General features: G+C 54.2%; 1 non-coding gene and 1 pseudogene across 1 annotated transcript; both read right to left on the reverse strand.

Moving 5' to 3' along the window:
- Positions 1-9,703: 9,703 nt before the first annotated feature.
- TRNAS-AGA (transfer RNA serine (anticodon AGA)) lies at positions 9,704-9,785 on the reverse strand. Its single transcript has one exon. It is a non-coding gene; the product is annotated as a tRNA-Ser (tRNA).
- A 4,109-nt stretch (positions 9,786-13,894) lies between these two features.
- Positions 13,895-14,094, reverse strand: LOC142016241 (small nucleolar RNA U3; annotated as a pseudogene).

The raw sequence follows: 14,094 nt of genomic DNA on the forward strand, positions 1-14,094 counted from the left end.
TGTGCAACTTTTCTCTGCCCCCCAGGCCAGAGACCCTGGTGAATGCTCAGTGGGCTGAGGCTGGTCAGGAACACTGCCAGACAGCTGGGGGGGTTTGCTGCCCTCCCCTTTCCTCAGCCCCGGCCCCGGCAGTGTCCCTGGAAGCTGTGTGCTTGGGCGGCTGCTCAGGAGAGATGCAGGTGCTGCTTGGCTAATTAGCAGAGCCCCACAGGCAGCAGCCGGTGTTTCTCTTGGAGGTGCACATCTGCCCAGGCCTTGGTGCACAGAGGAAAATGTATTCTACATCCCCAGGGAGCATTCGAGGGAACTGTAGCCCTGGGGCAGCAGATGGTGGGGGAGCGGGATCATGCTGCCCTGGCTAAAGTTTAATGTAAAATCGGAAAAATCACAGCTTTCTAATTCAGAAAATATTGTTGCCACAAGGTGCAAATAGAAGAACATTTTCATTTACGCTCAGCAGCTTTCCAAAAGCCGGCACCTAGACACACTTCTCACAGTGGAATCACTTCCTTTGTTATTCTTCCCTCACATCTCTCCCCAGGTGGAACTTCTCCCAATGGCCTCCTTTGAATTTGAACGGCAGCATTTCTAGAGATCCCACACATGGAGCCAAACAAAACACGGATTAAATGGTCAGCCTGGGCTGTGCAGCGACAATGTACATGTGCCAGAGACACCACAGCGACCTCATGTGCAGCCGCTCTCCCGTCAGGGCTGGTTCTCTATGCAAGGCAGGGCACAAACACCCTCCTGAGCTCCAGCTCTGAAAATGCCTCGGAGAAAAGTCATAGAATTAGATAAGCAAGAGACTGAAATTTTGTCTGTAGCCAGTCTCAGCTCAGGGAAACACCACTGCAGAACTATGAACTCTGCCTCCTCCGACAGGTGGACTTTCCCCATTTAGAGACCATCCCCCACTCAATGCAAGGGGCCAGATCCTTGCTGCACCTGGTGCAGCTCTGGAGGACCCCAAAGGAGCATCGATGTCACATTTCCACTTTCCCCTCCACACCCAGCTCCTGCAGAACTGAGAGCAGCACCAGCAATGCTCTCAGGTGCGCTTACCGGTCTCTGATCACTCAAGGCCTCAACGTCAGCGGCTCATCAAAGTGCGGCTACACCCGCATCTCTGTGGCTTGCTGTCCTCGCACAGCGCATCACAGAATGCAGCTCACACGAGCGTTTTCTTCACACGAGTGTTTCCTACAGGCTGAGCGCTTGGGTCACCACCCAGGAGCAATTCAAATGCCGCCCAGCTGATTAGCAGAGCGCGCCCAGCTGGCAGTGTGTGTGTTCATTGGCGGTGCTGATCCGCACATGCCTCGGTGTCTGTCTGTCCCATCCCTCCCCTGGGAAGGGCAGGTCATTTCGACAGGGCTCATTCCCGCCCCCACACTCTGCTGTCTCTGCTCATGGCCTCTCGTCTGCAGGCTGCTCTGAACATGCTCACCAAGTGCCAGGCCTTGGGGTAAAGTGGAGACGGGATCCTGAGTGGTGTTGTCCCTCCTGGCTGGGTGCAGAAAGCCATGGGGAACTCCAGCTCCATCCAGGTAAGTACCAGCCTGGAAGAGGCCAGGGGTAGCCAATTATGTGGGGTAGATGTTCATTGTTGGGGTATCACCAATTCCTGGTGCTCTTTTCCTGCCCAGAAAGGTGGGTGTGCGGCTGCTGAGGGAACACACGAGGGAGGCTCTTGGCATCATCATCACCATCATAATCAACCATGGGCTCAGCGCCCGTTGGTGTCCGATGCCTCCCTCACTGTTTCCTTCCATGGCTCCCTGCTGTGTGAGCAGCAGCCCAGGAGAAGGCCCAGCACAGTCACCTCCTGAATGGGTGGGGGTGGGGGAGGTGGCACTTGGCCGGACCAGATAGAAGGCTGTGGCCAAGAGCAAGAGGCTGGCAGGGAGGGTTTTGCCTGGGGTGGGTGAGAGAAGAGGCAGTTCCCTTCATTCTGAGCAGTGCTGGGCGAGATGTGCCGCTCGTATCTCTCTCTTCCAGGGTTACGATCGAAGCAGAGGGAGGGGAGGAGGGAGCTTTGCTCCAGGCCTTGCCCCAGGGCCGTGTCTCAGGGTTTCCCTTTCCGCTCTGCAGAGGCAACGGGTGAAGGGGTTTCAGGGACAGCCCTGGCCCTGGGTGCCCCACCCCTGGGAACCACTGGAACAGCTCCCCTGCTCTGAACTCTCCAGCACAGCCCAGTGGTTCTGCAAAACAGCTGAGAGGCTGCCAGAAATATTTGGCCAGGCACCAGTGAGTGCTGGTTCCCTCCCCTCCATTTGCCTGGCAGGTGCACGGCCAGGGGAGCCACAGTGCCTTGCTGGGACTTTTCTCCCAACTCATTTGGGTTTTGTCAGTGACAAAGGGACACGGGAGGAGAGTGACCCTTCTTGTCCTGCCCTGCCCCACCTGCAGAGGTTGCCATCTTCCAAGCAGCTGTCACAGACGCCTTTTCCCAAGCTCCAGGCTGCAACTGGATTCTTTCCACTGCTCCTCTCTCATCAGCCTTTTCCTGCCCCATCATGGGCTGGGCTTGCAAGGGGGGTCTCCTCTGTTCCCCTGCCAAGCATAGGAGAACTTTAGGGAATACATATGTCAGGAATGTGGCAGCAGGAACACAAGGCTGCTGAAGGCTGGGAGGAATGTGTCTCCCAGAGATCATTTGCATGAGAATGCAAAGGTGTGCATGTGTGATACCTTTTCAGGCAAAGCCTAATGGGTAGCAAGTCAGCCATGAGATTTGGTCTATTGTAAACATGTAGTTGTAAAATCACAATTGAAGCTGACACTCAGTGTGGGAGCTGTGAGCTCTCACCAATGCTCTGGGTTGTTGTGGGGGACAGGGCAGTCGCCATAGCTGTGTCAGACATTGATTACACAGGGCTCCCTGGTTTAAAGCATTGTGAAAAAGAAGAGGAAGGGTAATAATAGAGTTAGCTTGTTCAAGGCCATGGTCTTGCTTATGTTTTGGCCATATAGCTATAAGCTTGTTTTGACTAATTCTTTCTATCTGTTCAAAGGTAGAGTTGGATACTAGGGGGTTTATGAAACCTCATATGAGAACTATGAAGAGCTGGAATTACAGACTGGCAGCTGAGGCCCTGCAGAGCTGAAATCACGGGGTTCTGTCTTAGGGTGATCCCAAGCAGTGGGGTTGAGAGTGATGATGGTGATTGGCAGGCAGGAATGAGAGCAGTGGGTGGGCAGCTGGTAGGAGCAGCAGGGGACAAGGGCAACTGGTGGGCAGCTGGTAGGAGAAGCGGCATTGGACGAGTGTGGGCTGTGGCTGGTGGCAGGAAGGGGAGGCTGCAGACAAGTGGACAGCTAGTACTGCCCTGGTGATGTATCTGCGGGCTCTGGGTTTGGGACTGCACCGCAGAAGGTTCACCCTGTAACTGTGTGTGGGGTAAAGGGCCAAGAGCCCCAGCAAGAGACTGGGTTCTACTGCATATGGGGATGGGATCTGGGTGAAGGGGGTTTGTCTCTTCTTTGCTTAGATACACTGCGTCTGTCACTGTAACCTTGGGGTAGGTTATGGTCATTAAACAAGCCATTTCTATCTCAGACTCTGTGCTTGTGACGGGGCGGGGGGGCGGGGAAGAAACAGCCTTACAGGCACCCAGCGGTGGGCGGGGGGGCGTGAAATTGTCCCAGGCCACTGGGTGGGGGCTCGAGCCAGTTGGTTGTATCCTTGACAGGAAAACCCCACAAGAGTTGAACTGGGCCCTTCTGGCAGGCATCTGGCATTAATAGAAGGGTTACACATAGAACAAGACACCACTAGGAATTAAACCCCAGATCTCCTACTTATGCGGTAGCTATGGTAATCAGCTAAGCCAGGGTGCCCCTCTCTCAGGAGTGCTCTTTGGTGACTGGAAGTCGCTGTGTTAGTCTGTATCTTAAACCAAAAAATCAGCCCTATGGCACTTTAAAGACTAGTGAAATAATTGATGAAGTGATGAGCTTTGGTGGGGCTGACCAACATGGACTGCCCAGAGCAACACCTTCCAGCTCCCCAGCACAGACATAAGGGCAGTGGGAGTTGCAGCCCAGAGGGCACTGAGGATTGGAGCAGTTGTTGGGTTTCTTATGTGCCTTTTTTGCTCCAGATCCTTAGGGGGTGTTTACACAAGGGGCTGCCAGGGGCAGGACATGAGCCCTGCAGGGCAGGGGTGGGTGTGGCAGTGACATCACAAGGGCCTGTTGAAGAACCTTAATTGATTGGTTAAAGGTGGTGGGGAGGCGGAGACCTCAGACAGTCCAGAACAATAGGGCCATCTCAGAGCCCAGGAGAGGAGAACTGTCTGCCAGCGGGTCAGCCAAGGAACTCCTCGCACCCGGAGATGGCCGGCTTCCCAGTGACCGCCGTGCTGGGCGCAGCAGGCTCAGAGACGGACGGCCTCCTGACGGAGCCCTCTGGATTGAGCTCCCCCTTGGTGCTTGACATAAAACATCATGGCTGTATTGTCCATGGAGACCCAAACCACTTTACCTACAAGGTGAGGGCGGAAGATCTCACACGCTCTGTGAACCACCTGTAACGCTTTGACATTTCTGTGGAGGGGCACCTCCTGCACGGGCCAGCTACCTTCGGTGCACCAGCTGCACCTGCGCATGCAGCAATCGCACACACATCTCCACTGAATGGACACGAGCAACCGCCTGGAGAAGAACTGATAACAATAAATAGAAATCAGATGGCAGAATGATAGAAAATTGATAATAGAAGCAAAAGGACACAGGAGAAAACTCTATGGGCAGCAAATTTAAGGACAATAAGATGGAGTTATTTAAGCATTTTAGGATAAAAAAGAATCAGTATTGGTCTATTACTAGATTGAAATGGAGAAAAACATGAAGTTTTGTGCGTAAGCTTGTCTCTTTCACCAACACAGAATCACAGAACTGAAGGGAACCTCTAGAGGACATCTAGTCCAGTCCCCTGCACTCATGACAGGAGCATCCATTCATTCAATAAAAGCTCTTACTTTGCCCACCTTGTTGCTACTAAGTTTAGACATTTTAAATGCAGCAAATCTGAAAGGATCCAAGAGTTTTAAAAGAGCTAGCCAAGGAGTCTGCTGAACTATGAATGTTGATTGTGAGGAACTGGAAGAAAGTGAATGTGCCAATGTTTAAACAGGGAAAACAGACTGAACTGGGTAGTTATAGGCCTGTTTGCCAGAACCTGATTTCAGGAAAAATAATGGAGCTTCTGGTATGGGACTTGATAAAAAAATGAAAGGAAGATAATGCTAATCACATGGGTTTATGGAGAACAGCTCCTGTGAAGCTAACCTGAGATTTTCACCAGATTACAAAGCTGGTCGAATAACATCATAGAGTTGATACAATTGACTTATTCCGGTGTAAAGCACTTGCCTTGGTACCACACAACATTTTGATTAAGAACCGAGAATGATCCAATATAAACATAACACACACGACATGGATTAAAAGAACTGTCTCACCAATTGGTTTCAAAATGTAAGTGTAAACAGGGAGTCCTACTCAAGCTGAGGGTGTTTCTCATGAGGCGTTACAGGGACTCTTGACTCACCGCTATGTAACATTTTTAGGAGTGACCTGGAAGGCAACATCAAGTTATTATGGACCAAGTTGAGAGAGGACACAAAGGGTGAATCTGCACTAGAAACTAACTTCAGAGTTAACTTCCAAGTTAGGCGCGACTTCGAAGTAGGCAGCAGAGAGTCTACACACATTTGCCCTTTGGGAGCTAACGTCGAAGTCTTTACTCCATTCCTGGGGATGGAGAAGTGCCCAGCTTCGAAGTCTGGTGTGTGTCCATACTTAACTTCATGGTTATTTTTGTAGTGTAGACGCAGGCAAAGACTGCGGGAGCAGTAAACAATGAAGGGTACAGACAGGTCACTAACCCAAACCAATCTGGACACCTTGATGAACAAAGTGCAATGAAATATGTGTTTCTGTACAGCCCAATTGAAGGTCATACATATAGGAGCAAAAGAAGGACCATTCTGACAGGGTGGGAAATTTACTGGCAGTGTGGGGCTCGGGCAGCTCAGGTTAGAGGGTGGGTGGCTGGCCCCAGCAGGGTGGGGCTTGGGCAGCCAATGGCTCGGGTGGCTTGGCCTGGAAGGCTGCCTACCCTGCTTGATGGCTCATCCTGTACCGCCTGCTATCTTGTTGGCCCATTGGGAAAACAAGGGTACAGCTGAAGGCTCAGCAGGTCGGTTTGGCCATGTCCATGCACATAACCCTGAGGCTTCCAGGCTACACGCTGGACAGCTTGTGGCTGGGACAGAGGAAACACAAGCCACGTGGCACCAGGAAGGTCAGAGGGAGGCTGCATCTATCCCAGGTTTCTGCTTCTTCCCTCTGGGGTCACCTTTGTACAATCAGAGCTCTGAGAAAAGCACTGAATGACCCACCCCAGATGGGGGTGTGTTGCAGAGGGACTTTCAGGCCTGCAAACTCCCCAGCACGGCATGGAAGAAGGCTTCTGAAAGCTTTGTATGCCTGTGACCTGCCTTGTAACACCTCCCGTCCTGTTCCTTTGTTTTCTCTTGGTCACAAACTTTTGTTTCCCACACTGCAGGGATGGGCGGCAGGGGGCCTATTGGGGTCAGAAGAGCGCTGTGGACATGCGAGTGGGGAGTTTAAATCACTTCTCACTGCACCAGAGCCTTCAGCAGGAGAGATACGGCATTTCCAGGGAGGGCTGCCCCAGGCTCACAAGATCACACCAGCATCAGGACTCCAGGGAGCTCTGGGCACACTGCCAAGTTCCAGCGCACCAACCGATCGCCTGAACCCTTCCATCTGGCTGGGCGAAAGACCTGGCTCCACCAGGCGCCAGTCACCCCACTCGCTCTCGTGCAGGACAGGAGAGGGAAGCAGCTCAGAGAGCTTTAGGGCTGTGCCTCAGTAAGGCAGCCCCAGGAGGTGCTTCTGACATTGAACTCAGACTGCAGGAAGCAGAGCCCTGAACAATGGCTCCAGACCTCCCCACTGGCCCCTTACCCTTTGGGGCTGGCTGGCATTGCCCTCTGGACACCACTCACCCTCAGCTGGCAGCATGGACTGTGTCCTTATTGCTTCTCTGCAGATCCTGTGTCTCCCAGGTCTCCCTCTCTCTGCCCGGGGCTTTCTCAGCACCTGGCCCCACAAAGCTTCCACCAGACAGACCCTGTGTTTTCCAGGCCCATTCCTGTGGCTATGGGCTTAGAACCACAGAAACCCGGGGCTGGAAGGGACCTGAGGAGATCATTGAGTTCAGCCTCCTCCCCAAAGCAGGAGCAACCCCAACTAAATCATCCCAGCCAGGGCTTTGTCAAGCCAGGGCTTAAAAACCTCCAGGGATGGAGATTTCACCACCTCTTCAGGTAACGCATTGCAGTGCTTCACCGCCCTTTTGGGGAAAATAAAAGCGGTACCAGCCCTGTGCTCTTACTGTCATGACTTGGATTTGAACCAAGGTTTCTGCAGCTACAGTGCAGAGTACTAACCACTGTACGACCATGGAAGATTGCCAGTGAGTTTTCCTTTCTAGGGCATCACCCCCCAGTCTGGAGCCTGGACCACTGCTCCAGCTGTAGGCAGGACTCTTTGGGCTCCAGGGCACAAAGCAAATTAACAGCCAGCTGCCCAGAGAAGGGCTTGAGCCCGGCACTGCCAGATTAAGAGCCTGATGGTCATCCAACTTCTGCTGGTAAAATGGGCTTTTCCTTTTGGCCCTCGATACAAGTGCAGTCAGGGCAGCATTAGAGGAATATAAAATGTTCAAGAAGACCACATTGCAAAAGGCTGGGGGAGTTGCCTCAGGTGGGAAGCAGATGGTTCTGTCTTTTGTTGTACTTTTACATAACAGCTGTTCTCTGTGCAAGAAAGTGCCTCATTCTCCTGAAAAGAGAGAACCCTCTGGCTTCTTTTACAATGTGTCTCTTTTGACACAGATAGATGGCTACGTCTACACGTGAAGCCTACATCGAAATAGCTTATTTCGATGTAGCAACTAACGTCTACACGTCCTCCAGGGCTGGCAACGTCCATGTTCAACTTCGACGTTGCGCAGCACCACATTGAAACACGCGTTGCGAGGGAACATCTACACGCCAAAGTACCACACATTGAAATAAGGGTGCCAGGCACAGCTGCAGACAGGGTCACAGGGCTGACTCAACAGCAAGCTGCTCCCTTAAAGGGCCCCTCCCAGACACTGTTGCACTAAACAACACAAGATCCACAGAGCCGACAACTGGTTGCAGACCCTGTGCCTGCAGCATGGATCCCCAGCTGCAGCAGCAGCAGCCAGAAGCCCTGGTCTAAGGGCTGCTGCACACGGTGACCATAGAGCCCCGCAGGGGCTGGAGAGAGCGTCTCTCAACCCCTCAGCTGATGGCCGCCACGGCGGACCCCGCTATTTTGAAGTTGCGGGACGCGCAATGACTACACGGTCCCTACTTCGACGTTGAACGTCGAAGTAGGGCGCTATTCCGATCCCCTCATGAGGTTAGCGACTTCGACGTCTCGCCGCCTAACATCCAAGATAACTTCGAAATAGCGCCCGACGCGTGTAGCTGTGACAGGCGCTATTTCGAATTTAGTGCCGCTACTTCGAAGTAGCATGCATGTGTAGACACGGCTATAGAGCCCTCAGCCTACAACCTATCCACCCTGCTGCTCCAGAGGACAGCGACCCACACCTTAAAAGGGCAAAAATTATGCAGCACACAAAAAATTCAATAAAATCACAGATTCATCCACACAGCACATCAAATACATTTGGAAAAAACGGCATGAAACATTCAAGAGCATATACATAAAACTCAAATTGTTAACACACATGAAACACAAACCAGGTAAAAATTCTCACACGCCTCTTTGCAGAGACATTTTTTCAAACAGACGAGAGAGAGAGAGAGAAGAAAAAAAAAAAAAAAAGCAAGAAATTACACACCAAACCCACTGAAGGAGCTGGAGCTGGGGGAAAGCAAGTTCTTCTCACATCACAATGCCCCCACAGACAACTCGCAAAGCCTCCCCTTTGTGCAGTCCATTACCCAGAGGTGCTTCCAGCCAAATTTCAGCCCCAGAACCAGGGGCTCCAGGAGTAAAGGAGCATCACTGAGTCTGCCCCACAGAGCCGAGGAGCCGGGGTCTCCCAGCTATGGTGGCTGCCCCAGAAAAGGGGTGATGACAGTTTTTATGCTGTGCCCCCTTTTTGGCCCTGCACTAAGCTCGTCCCCACAACCTGTGGGAGAACCATAGGAAGGGATGCTGGCCTGTGTCTGGTTCTGTAGATCAGCCTATTGCTGTTGGGGCAGAGAGGAGATTGTGACTTTCATTCCCCTTGGGCAAGTGTCTGTCCCTTTCCCAGCTGTGTACTGCACAGCTTAGGAGCTGGGAGAGACCAGAGCCCCTGAGCCAGCCTTGGGAACAGGCCCTTCCCTCAGAGGCAGCTGCCCTATCTCTGGCTGCAGATGAACCAGGGCTGCCCAGTCCTTGCCAGGGCATTAAACAGGTGAGTGTCACACTGATGTAGGAGACAGGCTGGGCCCAGCAGCAGCCAGAGCAGTGACCATGCCCCAGCGTCAGCATTTCCCCCAGGCACAGACTCCCCTGGCCTCTTCCACACACTGGTCACAGACAGCCCCTGGGCAGTGTCTCAGGGTGTGTACTGCTGTATTGTCCTGGTTCCAGGATGTGGCTAAAACACAGCCCTCACTGTGAGCAGGAATTGAACCTGCGCAGGGAAACCCTATTGGATTTCTAGTCCAACGCCTTAACCACTCGGCCATCACAGCTGTGAGACTGTCTCTGCCCCCCCGGGCCAGAGGCCCTGGTGAATGCTCGGTGGGCCGAGGCTGGTCAGGAACACTGCCAGACAGCTGGTGGGGTTTGCTGCCCTCCCCTTTCTTCAGCCCCGGCCCCGGCAGTGTCCCTGGAAGCTGTGTGCTTGGGCGGCTGCTCAGGAGAGATGCAGGTGCTGCCCGGCTCATTAGGAGAGCCCCACAGGTAGCAGCCGGTGTTTCTCTTGGAGGTGCACATCTGCCCAGGCCTTGGTGCACACAGCAAAATGTATTCTATGTCCCTAGGGAACATTCGAGGGACCTGTGGCCCTCGGGCAGCAGATGGTGGGGGAGGGGGATCATTCTGCCCCAGTGAAAGTTCCATGGGGCAATCCATGGCCATTGACCACAGCCCTGTATCCCCCAGACCCCCCTTCAACCCATCTGAGCTGTGTCAGGAGCCCAGCCAGGGGACGCAGACGAGGGCCCCTCCTGGAGTGAGACTGAGTTTAAGGACTTCTGACACTGGGGAATGAGGAGCTGCTGCTCCACATGACTGGCTGGTGCCAGGATGCTGCAGCCTTCAGCCACCTGTTCTCTGGCCTGAGCTCCGAGGGTCACCCCACCTGAACAGCTGAACTACTGGGGAGAAAAGTGAAGGAACTGTGGCAGGCCAACTGCCAGGCCCAGGATGAGGCCAGCCACTCGAGGGGCAGTGGCCGCTACCTGCCCCACTTCCAGGAGCTCAACGGCCGCCTGGGACCCAAGGAGGCAGCACTGACCACCCACGTCCTACAAACCACCAGGTCAGATGGCGCTTGCCAGGGGGCTGCAGGAGGTGTCAGGACCAGTAGCAGGCAGCAGCTCCCACCCAACAGGCACAGGAACAGAAGCCCAGAGCCATGACAGGGGTTCCAGCAATGGGGCCCTCATCATCTCTGTGTCCTCAGAGGTCTCCATCTGGGCCCCCTCCACCTGGGCCTCCCTTCAGTTCCTCTAGGGACACCAAGGTAGGTTTCGTGCATGTTGGATGTCTGGCACAAGGGGAGGGGAGGCCAGCAGTGGCCCACTCACACAGCCACCAGCTCCAGTCTGGATGCACCCCACATGGCTGTGCTCCCTGAGCCTCAATGGGGGCCTCATGCAACACTCAGCACCTGCCCCTGAGGACAGCACCACAGGCTGCATGCCCAGGGAGGGAGGCTGAGCTACACTGCATATGTCCCACCCTCGCAGGGACCCCCCAGCCACACAGATCCCTCAGGGACCCCGGGCCAGATGGGGGGACAAGGTGGAAGGGGGCACACAGCCCCCAGGGCCAGGTCATGGTACTGATGGCCTTTCCCTGGGTCCCCTTCTGTCTCCAGAGCTGCACCATCCAGGGGCCAGACAAGGCCTGTACACAAGCCAGAAAGGCCCACACCAGAGGGCGAGGGGGCTGGAACTGCACCCCGAAGAGAGCCCACTTGGGGCCAGTGCTGGGGCATGTGCTGGTGCCACTGTGGGGAGGAGGAAGCTGCTGCTGTCACTGCTCACACCACCACCCTGTAGGACGTGACTGCTGTCATGCAGGAGAGGCTGGTGATGGAGCAGGAGGCCTGGGATTGGGTGGCAGGCAGCCTGGACACCCTCACACAGGCTGTGACCACGTGCTTGGCTCAGCCTCCCACCCCATCACCAGTCCCTCCCACAGACCCTGCAGCTCCTCCCTGCACATGTCACTCACAGTGTCCCACAGTTCCCCCCACCCATCCACCCACAGACCCTGACATTGGTGCCCTGCTCCCACCCAACCTTCCCCCATCCCCTCCCTCCCTTCCTGTAGCCCCCAGAGAGCCCAAGCCTGAGCCCACTGGACCCCTTCCTTGTCCCTACCTCCTGATGGTCCAAGCTCCATCCCAGCCCTTGTGAGAATATGGACTGTGGCCTCCCACCCGCTCCTCAGAGCCCTTTCTGAGTTCTGTTACCCCACCCCCTCTCCATGACCTCCTCTAAGTTCCATTGCCCCCACTGCCCACCCCAGGACCCCAATTGTCTATAGTCCCCCATCCCTCTTGTTAATTGTTTACACTTCTGTTTATGCAGTTTGGAATCCATTGCCAGAGTTTCATGAATACTTTCCTTAGCAACACTCCCTGTCCCTGGTGTCTATTGGGAGGCCGGGAGGGTATGGGAGTGTTGGGGGGTGGGGTTGATAGCGAGAGTTGGGTGCGTGGGAAGGGAGTTGTGGTGGTGGCTGGAAGTTGGGGGGTCACATGGGCCCCCGCACAAAGGCCTCCCAGAGGAACTTCCTGACCTGCACCCTGACCCTCTGTGCCTGACAGCATGGCAAAGCAGCCAGCTGCTTGGAGCCGTGGCCAGACCCAAAACCCACCCCTGCATGAACGGCTCTTGCTTTACCTCCACGGTGTTGTGGAGGGAGCAGCATGTACCCACCACATCTGGTACATTGCACAGGATGACCTCCAGTATCCTGAGGGGGCCCTGAAAGTGCCCTTCAGCCACCTAATATTGCAAGCCCAGTTTAGGAACTAAATAAAAATGTCCTGGCTGGGCTCAGTGTGTCCCCTGTAGGGCCAACTCAGCCACTCATGCAAGGGGTAAATGGCATTGGGCATTATATCGGGGGGCTAGTGGTGTCCCCATTTGGTAGCTCCCAGGTTGGGATGGATGTCTTCTCCTGCATGCTGCAGCAGAGCCATGAGTTGGAAGATACGGGCCTTGTGGGCTCACCCAGACAAACCCACACAGAATGCCATAAATCGTCCCTTGCTGTCCGCGCAGGTCTGGAGCACCCCAAAATGGTACCCCTTGCAATTGATGAAGATGCCTGTGCTGCATTCTGGGGCCTGGATAGCAATGTGGGTCCCATCCAGAGCTCTGAAGCACTTGGGGAAGTCCAGCTTCTGAGCCCCCATTAGGGTGACTTGCAGATCCCAGACACGGACAACCCAGTAAAGTAGGTTGTTTTTGATTGCCCAGAAGACCTGAATGGTGTGTGGGGAGAACATGTCCATGTGTGCGTGGTGGAGTGCTCCATGCATCCACTTCCCCTCCCCCCACCTGGCCCCAGCCACCCCACGCTGTCCCTCTCCCCTGTCTCTGAGGGTCCCCCTTGCCTGGTAGCCCTCCTCCCCATGGTGGGGAGGTGCCCCAAGCATGCCCTACCTCCAGCAGAACAGCCGCAATGGTGGCCCTGCCCACCCCCAATTGATGGCCAAATGACTGGTGGCTGTCCAGGGTAGTGAGCCTCCACATAGCAATGGCTACCCCCTTGTGCAAGGGGAGTGTGCGCTGCACCTGTGTGTCATGGTGCTGGGGGGCCGGGGAGGGCCAATGACTTAACTCCAGAAATAGCCTCTTTGTCATACTGAAGTTGTGGGGCCAGCGGGTGTCATTCCAATCCCCCAGAACCAGCCTGTCCCATCACTCGCTGCTGGAGAGTGGCAGCTCGGAGCAGTGCCTACAGGCTGACCATGGCCTGGATGGGTCGGGCATCAGGGAGTCTCTGGGGGCCATTGTGTGCCACCAAGTGGCTTCTCCATGTGGTTGAGTTCTTGGTGCTCTGGGTACAAGCCAGCCCTTGGCATGTGCAGAATGAGTGTGTTTTGGAGGAGCCCTTTAAAGGAGCACCAGGCTGCAGCCCCCAGAAGGGCTTATCTGCCTTGCTAGCGCAGCCACGGCATTTTCTGCCCCTTTTCTCCCAAAAGAGCACCCGGTGACATGTGGCTGCTTCCTTGCAAACCAAGGGCCTGGTCTTTTCAAAGAGCGGCTCACAATCTCCTTTCGCTTGGGGCGTGCGGACGCTCGCTTTCAAAAGCTGATCTGTCAGAAGGTGGCTTTGGAAAGTTTGCCTTTTGACATCACTCTGTGGTTCAGATTCAGCCAGCCACAGAGAAAAGGGTAGAAAAGCAGAACCAGGTCCCCACATGAAAATTGCAGCATAGTGTAACAAAGGAAATGTGCGTGTATATCAAAAAAGGATAAAATTCTTTTAACAACTAAGAAACAGAAACTTTTAAACACCATTTTCACTCTCTCTGCTCCTGAACATTTCATGCAAAAGCAGCTAACGCAATTCTCCCCACACTAAAAACTTCTTTTAAACTTTACAATAAAAACCAACCACTCAGACTAGGTTCTCTTCTTCTTGCTTCCAAAAGAAAACAAGAACAATCATCAAGAACAAACAGCAGCACTGCTTGTTTACCTCATGCTCCAAAGAGAACACGTCAATTCATCACCATGGTTGGTAAGACCAAGAACACCCACATCCACTCCTCTAACTACACACTACAGAAATGATCCCTAAAAGTACAGTCTT

Source organism: Carettochelys insculpta, chromosome 7 (assembly GCF_033958435.1).
Source record: "Carettochelys insculpta isolate YL-2023 chromosome 7, ASM3395843v1, whole genome shotgun sequence".
Lineage (NCBI taxonomy): Eukaryota > Metazoa > Chordata > Testudines > Carettochelyidae > Carettochelys > Carettochelys insculpta.